The sequence below is a fragment of the Alligator sinensis genome, unplaced genomic scaffold, assembly GCF_000455745.1.
Source record: "Alligator sinensis unplaced genomic scaffold, ASM45574v1 scaffold814_1, whole genome shotgun sequence".
In the NCBI taxonomy this organism is placed as follows: domain Eukaryota; kingdom Metazoa; phylum Chordata; order Crocodylia; family Alligatoridae; genus Alligator; species Alligator sinensis.
Window position 1 is genome coordinate 693,462 of NW_005842352.1, and position 20,374 is coordinate 713,835.

At 44.6% G+C, this 20,374-nt stretch overlaps 1 pseudogene; it reads right to left on the reverse strand.

The window, feature by feature from the left end:
* Positions 1 to 445: 445 nt before the first annotated feature.
* LOC112551149 lies at positions 446 to 13,370 on the reverse strand (annotated as a pseudogene).
* Between the last annotated feature and the right edge of the window lie 7,004 nt (positions 13,371 to 20,374).

Below are 20,374 nucleotides of genomic sequence, written 5' to 3' on the forward strand. Positions count from 1 at the left end.
CTGGCTCCTCATGGCAGAGAAAATGGAGTCCCCAGTACTGCAAAACTGCCACAAGCAAACTGAACCCTGCAGGGCTGAACATGAGGGTTTGGCCTTCAAGGGACAGTGCAAGGAAAACACAATAAAACACAACACCCCTTTCCCCTAGACAGAATAGTCAGCCAACCATTCGGGAGGACTCTGCTTCCGCTGTGGTCTTCCCATAGCACCGGGCTCAGTGAGGGGTTCAGCTTATCTGGGACTCAACAGCAACACTTCCTTCTGACGGTGATGGCAAAGGGTTTGCATTGGTGGAAACAAGTAGGCATTTCCCCAATGAATCCATGTCTGTCAGTGGTGGATTGGTGCTTGGAGATTGCTCAGGTGTTTGCTTCTTTCCATTTATTACTACAGTTGCAGTCATCTCAGAACCTTGAGTTTCAACAACACCAACATTTTGAATCAACTATAGTTTTTGTACCTCACGTTCTGGGGAGGACTCTAATCTGTGAGGGTTATCAGTAGGAGAACGCCCACGCAGCTGGTCCACATGACGTCTCCAAACTTGTCCATCATCAGTCTGGACTGTATATGATACGGGTCCTGTGGCGCTTACAATTTTCGATTGAACCCACTGTGTGCCTGTCGTGTAGTTCTGACCAAACACAGTCTCTTCTGGAACGAAAAGATGTAAGGTACCAGATGCCAATGCGGAGTCCAGCTCCTTTTCTTTCCTGATCTGCATGTCTCTCACAAGGTCTGGATTAACACAGTCAAGGCATGTCTTGAGACGATGACCCATAAGAAGCTCTGATGGGCTGGACCCTGTTGTAGGGCAAGGAATTACATGTCGAGCAAACAGAAATGTGGCCAGTCTGGTAGGCCAGTCTTCTACAACAATCCTTTTCAGTGGATCTTTCGTAGTCTGCACCATTTGCTCAGCTTGCCCATTGGCCTGTGGCCTGCGAAGTACAATAGCAACAGTTCGAATGAGGTTGAGGCTGGCAAAATGTTGAAACTTCACTGAGGTGAATACACTGCCATTATCAGAAACAATAGTGTCAGGCACCCCATGGGTTGCAAACAGCTGACAGAGAGCTATTACAGTGGCAGTTGATGCAAGAGTTGAGACAGTAACCACTTCAAGCCATTTTAAGTACAAGTCAACAACAATTAAGAAGTCCTTACCTTGAAAAGGGCCAGCAAAATCAATGTGGATGTGTGACCAGGGTTTCTTTGTCATTTCCCAGGGGAATACTGATGCTTTTGGTGGATTATGACAGGTTGCTTGACAAGTGCTGCACTCCCTCACAACCCTTTCTCTGTCATTGTCCATACCTGGCCACCACACATAACTTCTAGCCAGCGCTTTCATCCTCACAGTGCCTGGGTGTGCTGTGTGTAGTGTTGTCAGTATGATTTGGTGTCCTGCTTCTGGAATTATGACACGCTTTTCCCACAAGACACAACCCTCGTGGGCAGACAGCTCATGCTGACATGATGAAAATGGCCTGAATGCCTCAGCCAATTTGTCTGCAGGCCAGCCCCTTCACACCCTGTGAAGGACACAGGCAAGGATAGGGTCTTTTGCAGTCATCCTTGCTATCTGATCACCCTGCAGAGGGGGTTCTGACATGGATTTCAGCATGAGGACTTCCACTGGCAGAGGAGTAGCACAATCAGGTATTTGTAGGGGTAAGCGGCTCAATGCTCAGCATTTGCAATCATTTTCCCAGGTTTGTACATGAGTGTATAGTCACATGCGTTTAGCATGATGCTCCAGCGTTGCATATAGGGAGACAAAATAGGAGGAGTTGGTTTGTCTATAGTAAAAGTTCCAAGAAGGGGTTTGTGATCTGTTTGGATTTCAAATTTCTGGCCATAAACGTAATTGTGAATTTTTTTAACTCCTGCAATGATTGTCAATGCTTCTTTATTGATCTGTGTGTAGTTCCTCTCAGTTGAAGTAATTGTTTTTGAGTAAAAAGCAACAGGTGCACCCATGCCATCAGGCAATGTGTGACAGAGGACAGCACCAACACCAAATGGCGAGGCATCACAAGTAGTGGACAGTGGCTCCTGCTCATCATAGTGAACAAGGACAGAGTCTGATGTCAGCAACTTCTTGATCCCCTGGAAGGCTTTTTTGTGCTGGCAAGTCCACTTCCACTGAGATCCTTTATCCAGTAAGCAATGAAGGGGCTCTGCTATGGTGCTCTTTCAAGAAGATGTGATAAAAATTCAGGAGTCCTAAGAATGCTTGAAGATCCTGTCTGCATTTTGGTATAGGGGCATCATGTATTGCTTTTACCTTGTCTTCAACTGGGTGAATGCCAGAAGCATCAATTTGATATCCCAGAAAGTTGATATTGGAAACTCCCAGTTGACATTTCTCTCTTTTCACTCTGATACCTGCTTTATTGAATCTCTGTAAAACTTCTGAGTCTCTCAGTGAGTTTCTCTCTAGACAGCCCCATGGTCAACACATCAAAGTATGGAGCAACCCGGGAATTCCTGCTAGCATTTTCTCCATGAACCGCTGGAAAATTCCTGGTGCTGCAGAAGTTCCAAACTGGAGGTGCTTGACAGGGAGCGCTCCCCAGTATGTGATTATCGTTTAGGCCTCAGCAGCCTTGTTGTCCACTATCGATTGCTGATAGGCTTAAAATAGGTCAAGTTTGGCAAAAACCTTCCCTCCTGCAAGAACATACAGTAACTGGTTAATGGCAGGCACTGGGTGCAGGTCCTACTTAAGTGCTTTATTAACAGTGCGCTTATAATCCCGACAGATGCGAACACTGCTGTTAGGTTTTAAAATGGGAACAATTGGTGTGGCCCAGCTTGTATGTACAATTGGCTTGAGGACCCCTTGCATGATATGCCAATTTAATTCTGCATCAATTTTCGGCTGCAGTGCAAAAAGTACGTGCCAAGCCTTCATAAAGATAGGGGCTATCGCAGGATCCATTTGGAACATCACAGGTGGACCTGAGTAAGTTCCTAATTCTTTGGAGAATACCTGGGAAGACTCCCATGCAAGCCTTTCCAGACTTTCTGTGCAGAGACTGTGTACGCCTTGAATACCTGATTCCCAATGGCAAGAACCAATTTCTCCCCAGAAGACTTTTGCGGGAACCCTTAGTGACAATGAGGAGTAGACGTCATCTAACAGATCCATACTGGACATAGACCCTGCAGCTACCCAGGGTTTCCATAATCTGTCTATTGTGGTTAGGCAGACAACACTCAGGTTTCAATAACTTGGGGAGAGGGTGCCGAAACAACTGGAAGAATGTGTTTTCATCTATGAGGGATACTCCCGAACCCAAGTCCACTTCTATTTTGCGCTTCTTTCCATTTATTACTACAGTTGCAGTCGTCTCAGAACCTTGAGTTTCAACAACACCAACATTTTGAATCAACTATAGTTTTTGTACCTCACGTTCTGGGGAGGAATCTAATCTGTGAGTGGTTTGGGAGTGAATACATTTGCTACAGTCTTTTTGTCTCTCAGAACTGGCCTTTGAGTGGCAAACCCTTTCTACGTGGCCCTTCGTCTTGCAGGCAAGACACTCCATGTTCCTAAACCTGCACTCCCTTCATCTGTGTTGGCCACCACAACTCAAACATATCTGTGGATTAACTGGTTTACGTGGTGCTGTTGGTGAGGGTATAATCCGCTGAATTTGCTGGTGATGATCTGATTCTTGATCTTTTTGGAGTAAGTGGACGTTGCTGGAGGATGCCTGGTGAATTTCTTTCATGTTATGGGTTGCTGCTTCAGCTGCCAAGGCTTTTTCTTGTGCAGTAGTCAAGGTCAAATTTGGTTCAGAGAGAAGGTGATGTTGGATTGCTTTGTCTTGAACCCCACAGATGAGACGGTTGTGAAGCAGGCCATCCAGGAGATCCCTGAACTCATCAAATTCTGCGAGGCAACAAAGCTCTGCCAGGTAATCTGCTATGCCTTCATTGGCTTTTTGGTCCCGTTTAAAAAATGAAATCTCTGCAGGGTAACAAACAGCCTTGGGCAAAAATGTGCCGTTAGCAGAGCAATTAGTTCAGCATAAGACTTAGTGTTTGGTAAGGCAGGTGCTGTGAGGGAACGAGCAATGGCAAATGTTTTGGCACCACAGACTGTCAGGAGGATCGTGCGCTTCTGTTCTGGGTTTCCCACTTTGTTGGCTTCCAGGTAATAGGATAGCCTTAAGAGTCCCAAGAAGCTGGCTGGCTCACATCAAATTCGTCTATATGCCCCAATGTAGCCATTTTAACTAACATCAGCCGTATTAGAGAGAAAAGAAGAAGAAAAAAACCTTCCCTCTGATCACAAAACACAGCCAGGTCTCAGAATAGTGTCCCACAATCTAGTGGTGTCTTTTCAGCAAAGGATCCCATTCTCGTCACCAGATGATAAGTTGTGAGTTCAGCAACAACACTTTGGACACCCCTGGGTTGAACTACAGTTATTTATTATTATAACTCTCTGGAATCATATCCAGGGGGGTCTTAACAATTGCCTCAGTCTACGTATGCAGAACTGATACTTGCTCTGCCTCTGACTTGACCCTGTCCAGTCCTGGGGAGGGAGAAGAGCCAAGAAAGCCTCTGGCTCCTCATGGCAGAGAAAATGGAGTCCCCAGTACTGCAAAACTGCCACAAGCAAACTGAACCCTGCAGGGCTGAACATGAGGGTTTGGCCTTCAAGGGACAGTGCAAGGAAAACACAGTAAGACGCAACAAAGAGTAACAGAAAATACCAGGAATGGAAGGGGGGGATGAGCAATATTTACTATGTCCAGGTGCTATGTTAAAGAATGAAGGGATCCTATACTTTTGCATTACAATAAGCAGAATTTTACACTTTGAAGTTTTAATCATACTTACTTTGGAAGAAGCCCAGTTTAGATCTCCAATTGTAAATTTAATAATTTTAACAAGTTTTTCAAAAGACTGGCTATCCTGGAACTCATTGCTTTCTATATACATCCCACACTCCACACAGATCATCAAGAAGTATTATACTAGGAACAGGAGAATTTTTTTTTGCCCAAAGAGGTAGCGGTGCTGATTAGTCTACAGAGTGAAGCTGAGGGCTCAACGAACTTGAATATCTTTGGCCTTAGTCTGAAATCATACTCCAGCAGCAGTCACTTGGCTTCTCTCATAACAAGACCCTATATAAAGAAATATCTATAATGATGTATTGGTGTGGTTATTATTAGAGTTGCTGTCTGCAGTCTGCCTGGAACATCAAACAACATGGGCGTCACCCAAGACTGTGCGTTGCCTACAGGATCAGAAATCTGATGTGAAAATAACAAAAACCTTAAATTCTGAATAGAATTAAGGTCCAGTTCTACAAAACCATAGGGTTGTCTATACTGCTTTGATCTGCGAAGGAACTATGTACACTGTTATGAACAGAAGATGGGGAGATGCTGGCCTGACTTCAGTGGAGCCAGTATTTCACCCAGTCATGATTGCAGAATCAGATACCTACCCTGGAGAGTAGAAAGTAAAAACAACCCCTCTCTTCATGATGCAGTTTAGGCATTTGTGACTGGTCTTAATTAGTGGTTACAAGCATCTCTAATGAGTTAAATGCTTGAGGCTGGATTTGGTTTACCCCTACACCTGCATGACCCTATTGATTTCAAGACCCAGCTCCAGCATGATTGCTTATTCCTTTCCAGTTCTAATAAGATAACATTGCTTAGTAGTTCCTGCAAAACCTCTGAATCACTTAAACTCATGCTACTGCAATGCCTGTTGCTTATGCTGGGCTAACACAGAATCACTGCTCTCAGGGTACCAGACTTGAGTTTAGAAACAATAACAGGCCTTGCATAGTAGTCATCTGAGCTAGATTAGAGGCTAAATCCTGCTCTCTTATTCAGGCAAGTAATCTTGCTAATTTCAGGGGACTACATGGGTTTTGGCTCTCTAGTTGCATCTCTCTGCTGGATAATGTTTCTCATCAAGGGAAATGCATGTTAAAGCATGGAAGTAGGTCTGGTTCTATGTAGGTGTTGGGCAAATTCTAATCTGTTACAACACCTGTGTCACCCTTAAACCGTGAGAGCTAACATTTCTGGTGTCTCCCATTGCATATGGGGTGAAAGTTTCTTTAGGGTCAGGTAGGCTTGAGTATGGGATGCAGGATGGCTCTGCATACGCTTCCTTGTTCCATATATGTGTAAGCAAAGCAAATCTCTTGTGACCTCATGGCTTGGTAAGAATGTCTGAATCATGTTAATACTATCACAGTTCTCCACCATCATGCTCGTTACATAAACTATGGCATAGAACATTAATATTGAATAAAATACAGAGATAAATAATTTAACCCCACCAAAACCCTTTCTGTGTTCCTTATGCCCCTAATTGAGACCATCTGTTGTGCTGCAAACAATAACTATGGGAAATTACTCATGATTCTTCCTTCATAGACTTGGGAAATGAAAGTGATGGGAAGTATGATCATTTTAATTTTTTTATGTTAACAGCTCTAAATTATTAGGGTGGGAAGCAAATGTCAATAGAACATAAAAGTGCTTTGTATAATGTTCACATTTGCTCATACTTTCAAATCCACTGTGACTTATTAGTTCATGGGAAAAATGACAAAAAGTAATTACAAAACCAGAAAATGAATCCAGTATCAACAATGTGCCTCTATAGTAACAGAGAAATTGTAACTTGTGGGTAAAAAGTGACAATATTAGGAAATATGCATGGGGCAAACATTGTGATTAACCCTTTCTGCCCTCCACGTCTCATTTGCTGTTCATCCCTGCACATTCCTATGGATTAAATACTCCACATTCCTGCAGGCTGTTTATTGCATTGGAAACCTGGAACTGGTGAAGCCCTAGCCCCTGTTTGCAAGAGTTTATTGCTTAGCTGTAAAAATTCTCCCAGGGCTGAAACTTGACAGAAACCATCTCCGCCTGGGAGGAGTTTCTTCGAGTTTGGTTTGAATTAGTTCAGCCCTTTTTCAGTTGTAGTAGGACAATAGGGTGGGGTTTTTTTCTTTCTTTTGCTTTTAATTAAAGTGAACACCCTGCTGGTGCAATGCATGTGATTGACAACACTGAAATCAGAGTTCTCTCTTTATCTAGAGCACAGGGTCAGCATGGGCCACCCTTGCAGAAATTTCCCAACAATGCTCTGCCAACAGGCCAGCTCCATCCCTGGGTTAGCATGGATGTTGGCAATGAGACAGGAGATTATTCCTCCCTTTGCAGAGACTGATTCCTCCCTTTACAGAGCAAGCCAAGGTAGTCCGCCCTTGTTGCTATGGCCCACAAGAGAATCGCTGCTGTGATACAGAACCACCCCGGCCACAGCTCCTCCTGGCTCATGGCCTGCCCTAGATTATCTTCTCTGCCAGAAAGAACGTGGCTCCTGCAGTGGAGGCACAAAGCCAGCCCAGCCCAGCTTGCTCAGTGCTTGATATAAAGACCCCTTGCCCCGAGAATATTCCTTGATATAGCGGGCTTACACTTATCTGGGAATCCCATTGTCCCAATCTCACTCTGAGAAACTGTGCCCAGTATCACTCTGCCCTTAGCTATGGCATTCACTGCTAAGGATGAGCGAGTAATTCATGCTCCAGATCCTTTCCTGTTAAAACCATAATACTCAGCTTTTGTAAGCACTTTGTGGAAATCCTGGCCTCCTTAAAATCAATGGCAAAATGCCCACTGACTGTAAATAGGTCAGAGATTTCACCTCAGATTTTCAGAATACAAATGATAAGTAATCCATTCTCACAGAACCCCTCTGAAGGGATCTGTGATTATTATCTAGTTTTTGATGGGGAAACTAAGGCAGAGAGTTAAGTGGCTTTGCATAGGACCACACATCAAACTCACAGGAGAAAGTGGATATGGCGTGTGGTTGTAGCCCCCTGAACAACACACCTGATTGATGGTGAAGCAACTTGGACCCATGTCACTAGTGGCGGTGTCCTATCCACCAGGACTTTGGTTTCTCTCCTTTTAATGCTATTCCAGTTTAAATGAAATAATTAAATATGCATTGGACCAGAAAGAACGAGAATGACTCTTTATGGACCAGAGTCTTGTGGCTGGGGTAAGATCCTGGAGTGTGATGAGCTCTGAATTCAAATCCCCTCCGGCAGAGGAGAGACCAGAACACAGACCTCTCACATTGCTGAGCACTCTATCAATTGCATTACTGGATAACAGGAGGGCAGTGGTGTCACCTAGGTCTTGTGTAGAGCCCAGACTGATGTGTGCTGTGAGAGCACCTACCAGATCGGACAATAGAAGCAGAGAACTCCTACTTCCCGACAGGGCTCAGATGTGAAACAGAGACTGCTTCTTGGCTGTGTCAAGACTGAAGCACCTCTGGAAACACCTAGAAAGAGACTTTTAGACACCTTTGGAGCCTTAATGTCAGAAACTTTGGTGCCTATAGACTTCAGACATCTCCAGGGTAAGTGGGAACTAAGTGGCATTTTTGAGGGTCTTAATTATACTTAGGTGCCTAAAGTGACAGTTAGATGACTTAAGTCCCTTTGTGGATTTTGCTTTGGTATTGACTTCAGTGAGTTTAGGGCAAAGCCTTCAGAAAGTAAGGACATAAGGAACAGAAGAAGGTGGTTAGGGGCCGGTGAGATGCAGCCAAAGGAACAGATAATAGATGTGGCGGGCCGGTAGGGTGCGCTCCTGTGTTGAGCCACCCACCTCACTGCACCCAACCACCTTCCAGGCACCGAGTGCCTCCCTGGGCGTGCCTCACGTCTGGCCGACCCCCTTCCTGGAGCACACCCGCTAGCCGGGGGGGTCCAGGGCCACCACCCAGGGCTCTGGACTGGTTCTGGCTCTGCGCACCCTGGGAAACACAGGCCTAGTAGTCCTCAAGGGTACTTGATTCCTTTCAAGAAGCTGGGATGCTTCCCTCAGTCAGAAGCACAAGTAGTGGTCTCCTTTAGTCAGCTGAACCAAGGGGACCCCAAAACATAATCTAGACCCACTCCCAATAAATCTCCCACACTAGGTACAAAGGAGAACTTTATTGGTTACAGAGGGTAGGGTTAGAATAGGGTACAGGGTAGAGCAATATCAGTGAAATCCCATAGAGCAAACTCCCCTGGCTGGGTAGCCTTTGATCACGCATTTCATAGATTTCATAGATTTCATAGACATTAGGGCTGGAAGGGACCTTGGAAGATCATCGAGTCCAGCCCCCTGCCCAAAGGGCAGGAAGTCAGCTGGGGTCATAGGATCCCAGCAAGATAAGCTGGGATCTTGCTTGAGTTACTGCAAGCTGTATATCTAGTTGGATCTCAGGTAGCTTACTCACAAGTATCATCCACAGGCAGGTGGAAATTCCCTCTGGAGGCAGGCAGTTCCTTGATCATGAGTTTTGAGAGAGCAAGTTTCAGATGGTTCAGCTCTTCTCTGTCTCTGAGTCTCCCTCATGGCTGCTGCTACTCCTCCTGGGCAGTCCTTAACTTATATAGTCCTTGTGACCTCATTTACCTGGTCCAATGGAGGCCAGCACCTGTTGGCTGTCAGCTAACCAATTTGAAATACATCACTAGTTGCCAGGCAGACTCTGTCTCACCAGGGAGCAAGCCCCTCACCCAGGTATGTGATACCAGTCATGTAGGCAGAGGGAGCAGGTTTCCCCCCTCCCTCAGGAATGTATCCAGCTCAGGTTACCTAAAGAGATAGGGTAAAGGTGTGTCTTCTCTGCTGGGCCCATCCTAATCAAATTGTCACAGAGCAGAGTTTTTGGGGAGAAACAAAGGTGGCCTTCTGCCACAATAGACACGTGGGTGTAGCATCTCAGCTTGAAACCAATAACTCGTACTCCACAGCAGCTTCTCTGTGTGCATTTGATTGCTGATACAACTCCTTGATATCATCTGGAACAGTGTATAAATTAAAATGCTATTAAAAATGAAGGCAACCCCACCGTTTCTTGCCAATGCTGGTTTTAGTAATGATGTTATATTTTCCACTCAGTAGTTTGGCAGAATTTGACTTGTCATTTAAGAGCTCACATGAACTGTAATGTAAGCTGTTCTATCCACCTAGAAATTCCTGTGGGCATGTTATCTAGATGTAGTGCATGGTCACATCTAGCACGTTTAATTATATTATTTCATAAATCTGTACCATCCCATGTACTATAATAAAGCTCTTTTTAATTTTCCTGTATAAGCAGACAAATAAGATACCATATTTACTCAAATATAAGTGGGGCTTTTCCCCAGTTAGCAAGAGGGAAAAAGCTCCTCCTCTTACATTTGCATAGAAGGAAACCTCATTAAATATACTGCATATCATTAAGCTTCTGCAAAAAGCACCATGTGCTCAGTAATAGGTTGATTAAATGCAGCCAACAGTGAATACGACTATAAAACACATGACCCATATTGGGCGCACTCTTTTTTTTTAATAATATATTTCATATTCCAGGTCAAATAAGGCAAATCAGTTCCACATTTTATCACTTGAACAGAACTCAATCATTCCAAAAACCACATCAGTTAAGCAAGCAGAAAGAACTCAGTTGTTCTAAATACCATGTGTGGCGCTACAATTGCCAAGCATTCTCCATCCCAGACCTATCACCCTGGGACTTCAGATACTCCCAAATCTATTGGCAGGCAATCTACATGCAGGCCCAAGCCCAGAGGTCTTGGGGTTCAGATGCCCCCAGATAACTGCTGCAGTAGCATCATCTTGCTTTTTCTTCTCTCTCTCTATATCTATCTCTTAGGGCTGTGCGAAGCTTCGGTCCCTGATTCGATTTGGTATAGATTTGGCCTGATTTGGTAGCCGAATCTCCGAATCAAATCAGAGGACCCTTTAATCTCTCCAAATCCAATTGGAACCCTCCAAATTGATTCAGAAAGATTCAGTGATTCGGACATAGACACAGCTTGAAATGTTTTTTCTACATACGTCGAGGTACCAGTGTGGCTCATGAACACTGCGATGCTGGGGTGCATGAAGCGTCCCACAGAAGCATGGAGGTCACCCAGCACGCTCGGTAGCAGACCCAGAAGCAGACCAGAAGCACTTTCTGTCCACTTTTGGGTCCACCAGGGAGTGTACTGGACCCCCCCGCCCATACTCCTGTGGGACACTCCATCCACCCCAGCATCACAGCATTCATGAGCTGTGCTGGTACCTCGAGGTATGTAGAAAAAACATTTAAAGTTGTGTCTATGTCTGAATTGCTGATTCCCCAAATCAGCATCAAATCTTCAGATTCGGCTGAATTGAACCAGGGACAGTGATCCGAATCAACGAATTGAATCACTGTCCCTGATTCCAGCCAAATCCAAATCAAATAGGGTCTGCTTCACATACCCCTAATATCTATATATAACTCCACCTTCAACACTGTCAAGTGGCCCCTGTAGTTCACTTGGCAGCTCAAAACACACTAAAAACCCATTATGCAGTTCACACCATGTATCTGTGTGCCCACACACCCAACTCCATACCCATACCCCAACCCACTGCTCTCCTCAGAGGTCCTGCTCCTGCAAAAGATTATGCCAGACCCCTCTCCACCAGTTCAGGTCTACCATTTCTTTCCCATCGTCCTCTTCTGTCTTCCTGCAGTACCAGTATATTTCACTTAGTCCCACTTTAATGTAGTCCTCCACTGTGGGGTCTGAGTGTCTGTTTATGAGCAAGTTCCTGGCTTTCCACAGTGCATACCTGAAGCAGGATATGAACTGGTCGAAGCGAGCTGTTGGGGTCTCTTGCTGTCTGGTCAGGTGCCTGTAGAGAACCGCTTCCCTGGTCAAGTTTCTGAAACCTGTCACCACCAGGAGGAGCACACAGACTTTCTTCCATATGTCTCTGGTGTATGGGAAGTCCCAGCAGAGGTGGTCAATCATTTCTGCCTGCCAGCGGCAGGTCTTTCTCAGGCAGTTTGATGGACCTCTTTGCCCTGCACTTTTTTTCCATGCCCGCACATGGAGTGCCCTCTGGGCTACCTGCCAGATTCAGGTCTCTATGCTTCTTCTGCAGGTCCTTGTGGAAGATTTGCTCCCACATGGCCTGACAGCTGTCACTAGGTAGTAAGTTTATGGGCAATATGGTGTCTCTTGCCCTTACTACCTCCCGTATCTTGTGGTTGTTTACCAGGGTTCCTAGGGTAGCAAATGCAGCTTATATTTCTCTCAAAAGCACTTCAGGATCTCATAAAACCATGGGGAAACCATGGCCTCCCATTGGTTGTTGTGTGCACTTGCCACTGCTGCAGCAACTGCCATGCACAATATTTAACAAACCTGGCTGTTTTGGATTCCACCCCTGTTGCCAGTTTGCAATTCTGGCTCATGTATTTGGCTCAGAGGAAGAGAAGGCTGTCTGGCATCACTTGCCTCCAGACCATTTCGCTTTGTAGAGGTTGGTCCTCACCACTTTCTCCTATGTGGAGTTCCAAAAAGAAATCACACATGGCTCTTTGGATTCTGTGAACAACTTTTTCTGAGTGGGGGAAGACTAGGGTGATGTGTAACAGCATCAGCAGGAGCACCATGAACTCCCCCCCCCACCCCAGTTGACAGGCAGCATGATTGCAATAGCCCTAGTCTCTGTCTGGTCTTGGCTCCACCTTTTCCCAAGCCCTCTGCCCCATCAGCTCTGGGTAAAACTCCACCCCAAGGATCTTTACGCCCTCCTGGAGGATAAAAACCCCCAGGGGCAACAGCCCCTGCATATGATGTTCAGGTCATCCAGGTATGCAAGGACATTCATCTCCTCCCTGTTCCTTCCAGGGATTTTCACTCCACTGATCCAGGGGTCCTGTCTGAATTGTTGTGCTAGTGGTTCCATTACACAAACAAGCAGGATCAGGGAGAGTGGGCAGCCCTGCCTGATGCCCTATTATACCAGAATTAGGGCTGTCAGGGACCTGTTCACCAGGACCCTGCTGCTCACGTTGGTGTACAGTGCCTTTATACAGGTTACAAAGGTTGTGGGGATTCCCATCTTTTCCAGCATACTACCACAATGTTATTTTTTTTGGAAAAATATATTTCTATATAACTTGTATACATCCTCTGTCATAAACTTTTCATCACACACCTCAAACCGCCTTAAGAAACCTGCGCATCCATTACAATAAATGCACTTGCTTCCCTGTGCCCCTGCACACCCACCCGTTGCCCTTTCTTATCCAATCACTGTTCCTTAGTCCAAGCCCCAGTTGGGGTTTACAATCTCAGTACATTCACAGTCCTTGTCGCTGTCAGTGTCACTGTCAATTCCGTTGCTGCTGATCCTGTTGTCCTTCTCACTGTCTCCAGATCCAGTTGCATCGTAGTCCTCTCCATTTTCCTTTTCCACTTGCCCTCCCTGGGAGTCTTTGAACAGCCTGTGCCACATTTCTCCTGTGTTTTCTTCATCCTTTCCCACTGATTTCCGGTAGTAGGACTAGAGTTCACTCAGAAACATTTTAACACAATCTGTTTCCTTGAGCTCAGTGTGTCTGTACAACAGGAGGTTCCTGCATTGCCACAGAGTGCTCCTGATGCAGGACACAAACTGGTCAAAATGGGTTGTCTGGGACCCCTGATGTTTAGTCAAGTGTCTGTACAGTGTGCTCCTCTTGGCATCAGCCTGACTCCTGTTACTTCCTCCAGGAGCTGGCTTACCTTTTCCCATACTCCCTTGGCATAGGCACAAAGCCATAGGAGGTGGTCGATGGTCTCACCTCGGCAGCTTTCCCTGAGGTAGCTGAGTCTAGTCTCTCACCTTGCTCTGTGCCTCCATGCCTTCACTGGGAGTGCACAGTGAGCTATGAGCCAGTTCAGGTCTCTGGCACAAAGATAGGTTAGTGTAGCCTACTTAAATAAGACATATAGTATTGCCCATTGCACTCAGTCCTCCTCAGTGCCAAGTCTTTTTAAGTCATAGTAAGTAGGGCTGTGCAAAGCTTCGGTCGCTGATTCAATTCAGCAGAGATTTGGCCCGATTTGGTGGCCAAATCTCTGAATCCGAATCAAATCAGGAGACCATTTAATCTTTCCGAATCGAATCGAAACCCTTCAAATTGATTCAGGGAGATTTGGACATAGACACAGCTTTAAATGTTTTTTATACATACCTCTAGGTAGCAGGTGGCTCGTGAACTCTGCAATGCTGGGGCACATGGAGTGTCCCACAGAAGCGTGGGGGGCTCCCCAGAGTGCTCGGCAGCAGACCCAGAAGTGGCCCAGAAGCACTTCCAGTCCACTTCCAGGTCCCCCAGCTCAGTGACTGGTGCCTCCTGGGTGGGGGGGCCCCCGGGGTCCCCCTCCAGCCAATCGCCTAGCTGAGGGTGCTCAGGGGGGCCCCCTATACACTCCCCAGCAGACTTGTTAGTGGATTAGCCCCGCAGGAATCATGAACCACACTGGTACCTGGAGGTACGTAGAAAAAACTTTTAAAGCTGTGTCTATGTCCGAATTGCTGATTCTCTGAATCAGCATTGAATCTTTAGATTTGGATTTGGCTGAATCAAATCAGGGACAGTGATCCAAATCAACAAATCGAATCACTGTCCCCGATTCAGTCCGAATCTGAATCCAAATCAAATAGGGCCCACTTCGCACACCCCTAATAGTAAGCCACTATATTGAATATATTTTGACTTCTTCTTCACTCCCACAGTTAAGCTGTACCTTTCTTTCCCATTTGCAATTATATCTGTTCTTTCACCCACCTTAAATGTCTGGCAAACATCACAAAATGGGGCCCCAAACAGGTCACCCAGAATCCCTCTGTCACTCCCTCTTTGACTGTTGCATATGATTAGTGTGGCCCTGCCCTCCATGAGGTGGAGCCAGGCCAGTTTGCCCTGGGTCTTATCTGCATATAAATTTTTGGAAGCTCCCAGGACTTGTGACATGAGCACCCTGTTCTAGTCACAAGAGGGGAGCTAATTAGCATGTGGATCCTTTGTGGTGGGCACTGGAGTACACACACATAATGAGCAGTGCTGAGCTGTGGGGTCACCATGGCTTCAAATGCTATTGACTCTGCTGGGGCCTAGCTCAAAAAACTATATCATAAGTCATGAGCCTTTTAGCTTTAGACTAGTATGATGGAAACATCCTGTATCTGGGTCTATGAAGGCAGTTTTCCTTAAACATTCCCAGGGATAACTGCCTCTCAGGGATAACAAGCCTTCAGGCTTGGGGCTGGATGTGAGATGCGTGCCAAAAGACTTTAAACGTATCTGAAGCCTGTGGTAGGGGTGGAGGATAGTTGCCAGTTGTAGGGCCACTTATGGTTCTGGACTGCATCATGGATCTGGACTTGATTTGGCTGATTTGGCTTGGAACATGAACAATTTCTTTAAAAAAAAAAAGTTTGTACTAGCTTACTCCTATAGCCATATGGCTGAGAGCAAGTGAAACTCAAGGGCATCTGAACCAAAAACTTGGGCCTGCATGTAGGATGCCCACCAAATTATTTGAAAGCATCTGAAGCCCCAGCTGGGGGTGGAGGACGTTTGCTGGTAGTAGGGTCACTTATGGTTCTCGAATTACTCATTGATTTGGAATTGATTTGGCTTGGAACACACAAAAAAATTCTTGGAAAAAAGATTACTACAGATATGTTTTTCAAAGCCATCCTTTTCAAATTTCTTCTCATTTCCATCTGTTTAGGGAGCGCAGGGTCTGACTGTAAGAAGGGAGAAGGGTTTGCAGGGGAAACAAATTGAAAGGAGGAGGGCAACGTGGCCACCTGACCTCCCAGATTTTTTCCCCTTCTGTAACAGTGGGAGGGGAACACATTCAAGGCAAACCTCCAATAATTAGATATTATACGTGGAAAATTTTAACAAATTATACATTTTCCACATATAGACTCTAATATTGGGGGGGGGTGCATCTTACATTTGAGGAAATGCAGTAATTGGACAACACGCCTTTTGAGGTTTGCAGTGGAACTTCACCAATTATGTCTATGTCTCTTTCACTCTTGATTCCTGCAAATATATTTCAACTATGTTTAATGTTTTAAATCCTATTTAAATAATATTATATTTTGGACACCCATATAAAATGAATCTTGCTGGTAACTGCAGTCTATAGGTCGTTGGGGAAAGTATTTGGAAATATACCATAACCCCAATGAGCAGCACACACTGCCCACCACATCTAGTGGCCTGGTGGTTCCTGCCTGATTTGGAGAACTGAGGACCAAATGTCAGTGCGTGTGAGGGTGCCACCACATGCTCCATTCACTCCTGCAGAATGGGGCTTTAAGGATGTTAGAAAGATCACTCTTGCCTTTGTTTAAAAATGAGACAGTTCTTTTTCATGAACACTCCCATATTTATCTTGCAGCCCATTCCCAAATAAGTTGCTACTGTACACTAGATAAATACAACAAATGTGGGAGCCATTGGAGCTTAATAATATAGTGAATGTAATAGTTGGGAACCCTGAATCCTGTATGAATGAATATGCAAATTAAATCATATGCAAGGCCTGCTGGGATGGCACAACTTAAATAGAACACACTAAGTCATAAATAAGAATTGTCAGTAACGAACCCTCCCCAGATAATATTTAAGAGTTTACAGTTTGGGAGCCCCTCTGGAAAAAGAAGAACCAGTAATAGAGAAAGAAAGTTGGCACAGAGAGTAGTAACCATAACTGGAGCAGGTGGCTTTCTGTAAGGGAACATAGGTTGCATGAATTTGCTCTACCTACTGAACTGGCCTATATGGAATAGGATAAGTTCTGCGTGGTTTGTACAATTAGACTGAGGCTATGGAAGAATGCGCTATGGAAATTGCAGCCATCATGGAGCTGACTCAAGGAGGGATGGCTGTTCATCTGCTCAAGATTTCAAGAATAAAGGTAAGTGGGATCTGCTGTCTCCACACCTGAGCAGCTGATGCAACTAGAGGGAGCTAGGTAAGACTTATATTTGTAGTCTAGGTGCTAGGCAGATGGCTCAGAAACTACTGGAAGTAAGTGAACAACAGCTGTAATGATTTGAAACCTGGGTCCAGTAGAATCAATATGAAACCCCTCAGTTAAGGAGGAGAGGTTCATAAGACTGCCTTTAGCAAAGACTGTGAGCAGTTGTGCTTATTATATGTGCACCTGGTCAGCCTCTGTTTCCATGTAGAAAACAAAGATTGAACTGGGACAATACCTGAGATTAATTTAATGTTCTGCCAGTGCTATAAACACAGCTGTTCAAGGTATAGTCTTACATGCTACCCTTACCTTGATCTATTCTTCCTAGCTACAGCAACACAGATGCTATATAACATCCCCAACTGACTTCAGAGTGCCATAATGTCTAGGAACAACAGGCCAAGATAAAGGCACTGGAAACCTTTACTGTGAATTGCCTTATGTTTTTTATTGTATGCGACTGTCAGACCATTTGTCTGACAGGGGCTTAATATTTGTGTGTGTGCTGATAGGTAAAATACTGCAACACTAAAGAACAAATCATTCTCCCCTGGAAATTAAACACTCATGCTACAACCTCACCAGTCTTAGTGAGCATTACATTAGTCAATTTGTGGCTAGCCCAGTAATTCGATAGCAGCACATTATGTAGTTATGTGGGAACTCTGGTTTCTGGAACAGACTGAGGTTCCCAAGCTGAGACCCAGCACTACTAGGGTGTGTCATCCATGTAAAGGGCTCAGTCCAGAGAACAAGCTGTGATGAGATTGCTGGCACCAGATGTCCCAGGGAAAATGCTGGAGACAATGTTTCAGTGGGATAAACAAACATAAGCAGATCTACATCAGACACAGGATCCCTGCACAACCTGCTGGCTCATCATCATTTCAGGTCACACAACCGGTTATGCAGATGGCTAGTACCTGTTTCCAGACCATGTATTGATATAATGTATCTGTATAATTCAAATGCATTTCCTTTGCTGTTGTACTCTGCATAGAATTGGGGGAGAATATTGTTTAGGTAAAGGACTAATTATTTCTCTGTTGAGGGGGGCCGACTGGAGAGTCATGGGGTTGAGCGAGTGAAAGAGGCTAGTCCTAACGTAAGGTATAGCATCTCCACTTAATACCGGTGTAAATGACTAGCACCTACTTAGTCCATGACATGGATGTTGAGAAACATGATTTGCAAAATCCTGGCCTCAGTATATCTTGCGGGACTGGAGGAAGCAGTAAAAGGACACTTGTTCCAAGGTCCTATACCTGCTACTAAGGGCTCAGTAATGAAGTTTTTGCTCAGTTAAAATTGAAAAGTTTCAATGGGAGTTTTGCCTAAATAATAATTGCAGGATTTACTGCCTGGGCTCTTACTAAATCAGCCTACAGTTCCCACATCATGGTCAAATTCTGCTTCCACTGAAATCAATGGCAATACAGGCAGGCCTCGACTTACAACATTTTGAGTTGCAACGTTTTGCAATTACAATGTTTCTAAATTGACACCTTGTTTCAACTTTCCAACACCAGTTTTGATTTGCAACACTTGATCCAATGCAATGTTATGCCAGCGAACAAGTTCACTGTGTTGCCCATCTCCGTGGAGAACATCTGTCCAAACTTCTTTGGACACTTCCTTTAAGAAAGCAGACAAGACTCCAGAAAAACCTGCAGCAAAGACTCTTGAGAAGAATCCAACCAAGAGCCCTTCAAAAAGTCCAGCAAAGTCACCTCAAATCAGTCCTTCCAAATCAAGATGATGGCTATTTACAATATAAAAATATTAATGTAACTATATTACTCATCTATAATTGATCAAGTACAAAATTCTGGGGCATTTTTGTTGAAAATAGGGTATCAGGCCTTGGTTCAGGAAACAATCCCCCATTTATAACATTGTTTCTTATGAGAAAATTGGTTCCAAGTTACAATGTTTCGACTTAAAACGTGGTTTTCAGGAACCAATTGTGTTGTAAGTCCGAGAACTGCCTGTACTCCTAGTGATTTCAACTAAAGCAAAATTGGGGCCTTTGCTTAAGAGTGGCATCCTGTCCCACTTCAGTGAAGTTAGGTTTTCATGCAGGCCTTTTTTTTTTTTTGAAAATCACTAGTACCCACTCTGCTAACTTAAGAGTTTGAAGTCTTAACAGTCTGTTAAGCTGTCTTGTAGTGATTTCCCCTATACTACTAATTTAGAGAGAGAAAAATTGGGTTGCAATGGGCCAGTACAGAACTCACTGAAGTTATAAGAGTAATAAGTTCTAATTGGGTCATTTGAATATCAAAAAAAAAAAAATCTTACTCATTATTGCCATCTAATGGATTTGTGCCACCTCATGGCTTCAGTACAATGATAGAGGATGCAGGTCTGGGCTGAATGTTTCTCAAGGCCATCATATTTAAAGAAGCCTTCTCCATTTTGCATCAGGCTGAAAGGTTTGGAATAGATATAAATTATAAATCTTCTAAGCCACACAGTGCTGTTTCTTTTTTTGAAATCCAAAAGACAGCTACGTCTTTTCATAAAATGTAATCCAAAAGCTAGAGAAGCACTGTGATGCACTGGAAAGCCTCATCATTTGACCCCAGCTGAATTCCTGCCCCTGGGGCAGGGGGCTGGACCTGATGATCTTGCGAGGTCCCTTCCAGCCCTAATGTCTATGAAATCTATGAAATCTCCCAAAGGTTAATTTGCTATTAGAAAATATGTAAATTTTTAATGTTCACCTTCTTTCTCACTACCTTTTGACTTTTATGTAAGAGTACATAGCTTTAATTTTATGCTCACATCCAATTTTATGCTCACATATGCTCACATCCATAAGTTAATTGGATCCATTTCAAATGATTTGTACACAAGAAATATAGGTCTGTGTCCAAGACTGTTGGGTCAAACAAGTATCTCACAGAGCCAAGTCTCTTAAAGCTTTATTTTATGGTGTATTAAGCAATAATGGGACTCTGACTAGTCAGTTGATGAAACCAGGAATACTGAGAGTTGCCCAATTGAACGCTATGTCATTGGCTTAACCAAATAGTGATTTGTCTCACATAAAAGAGAACACATGTAGTCACCCTCATCACGAACAGAGATGTAACCTTAGTGACTTGTGTTCCCATAAGGCAATGCTCTGTTTAGCTCAGAGTGGAGGCTGCCCATCAAGTCTAAGCATCACATATGGCCTCTACAGGCTGGTTGCCTGAAACAGAATTACAGATGGCCACAGACCACCCATGTCCAAAAACTCAGTGCACCATCTTTGGCCAATGAGCTGCATGTCTGGCTTTGCAGCTGTGCCTCCTCTAGACGCTCCAAGGGACACAGGTTAGAGGAGGCATGTTATGGAAAGATAACCTTGTAGCTGTGGGCCTACTCTACAGACCAACAGCTGGGTTATGAAAGTTGGTTCTGTCCTCATAGCCCCGAATAGCAGGTAGAGAAAATGGGAGGAACCAGTCTCTCCAAACT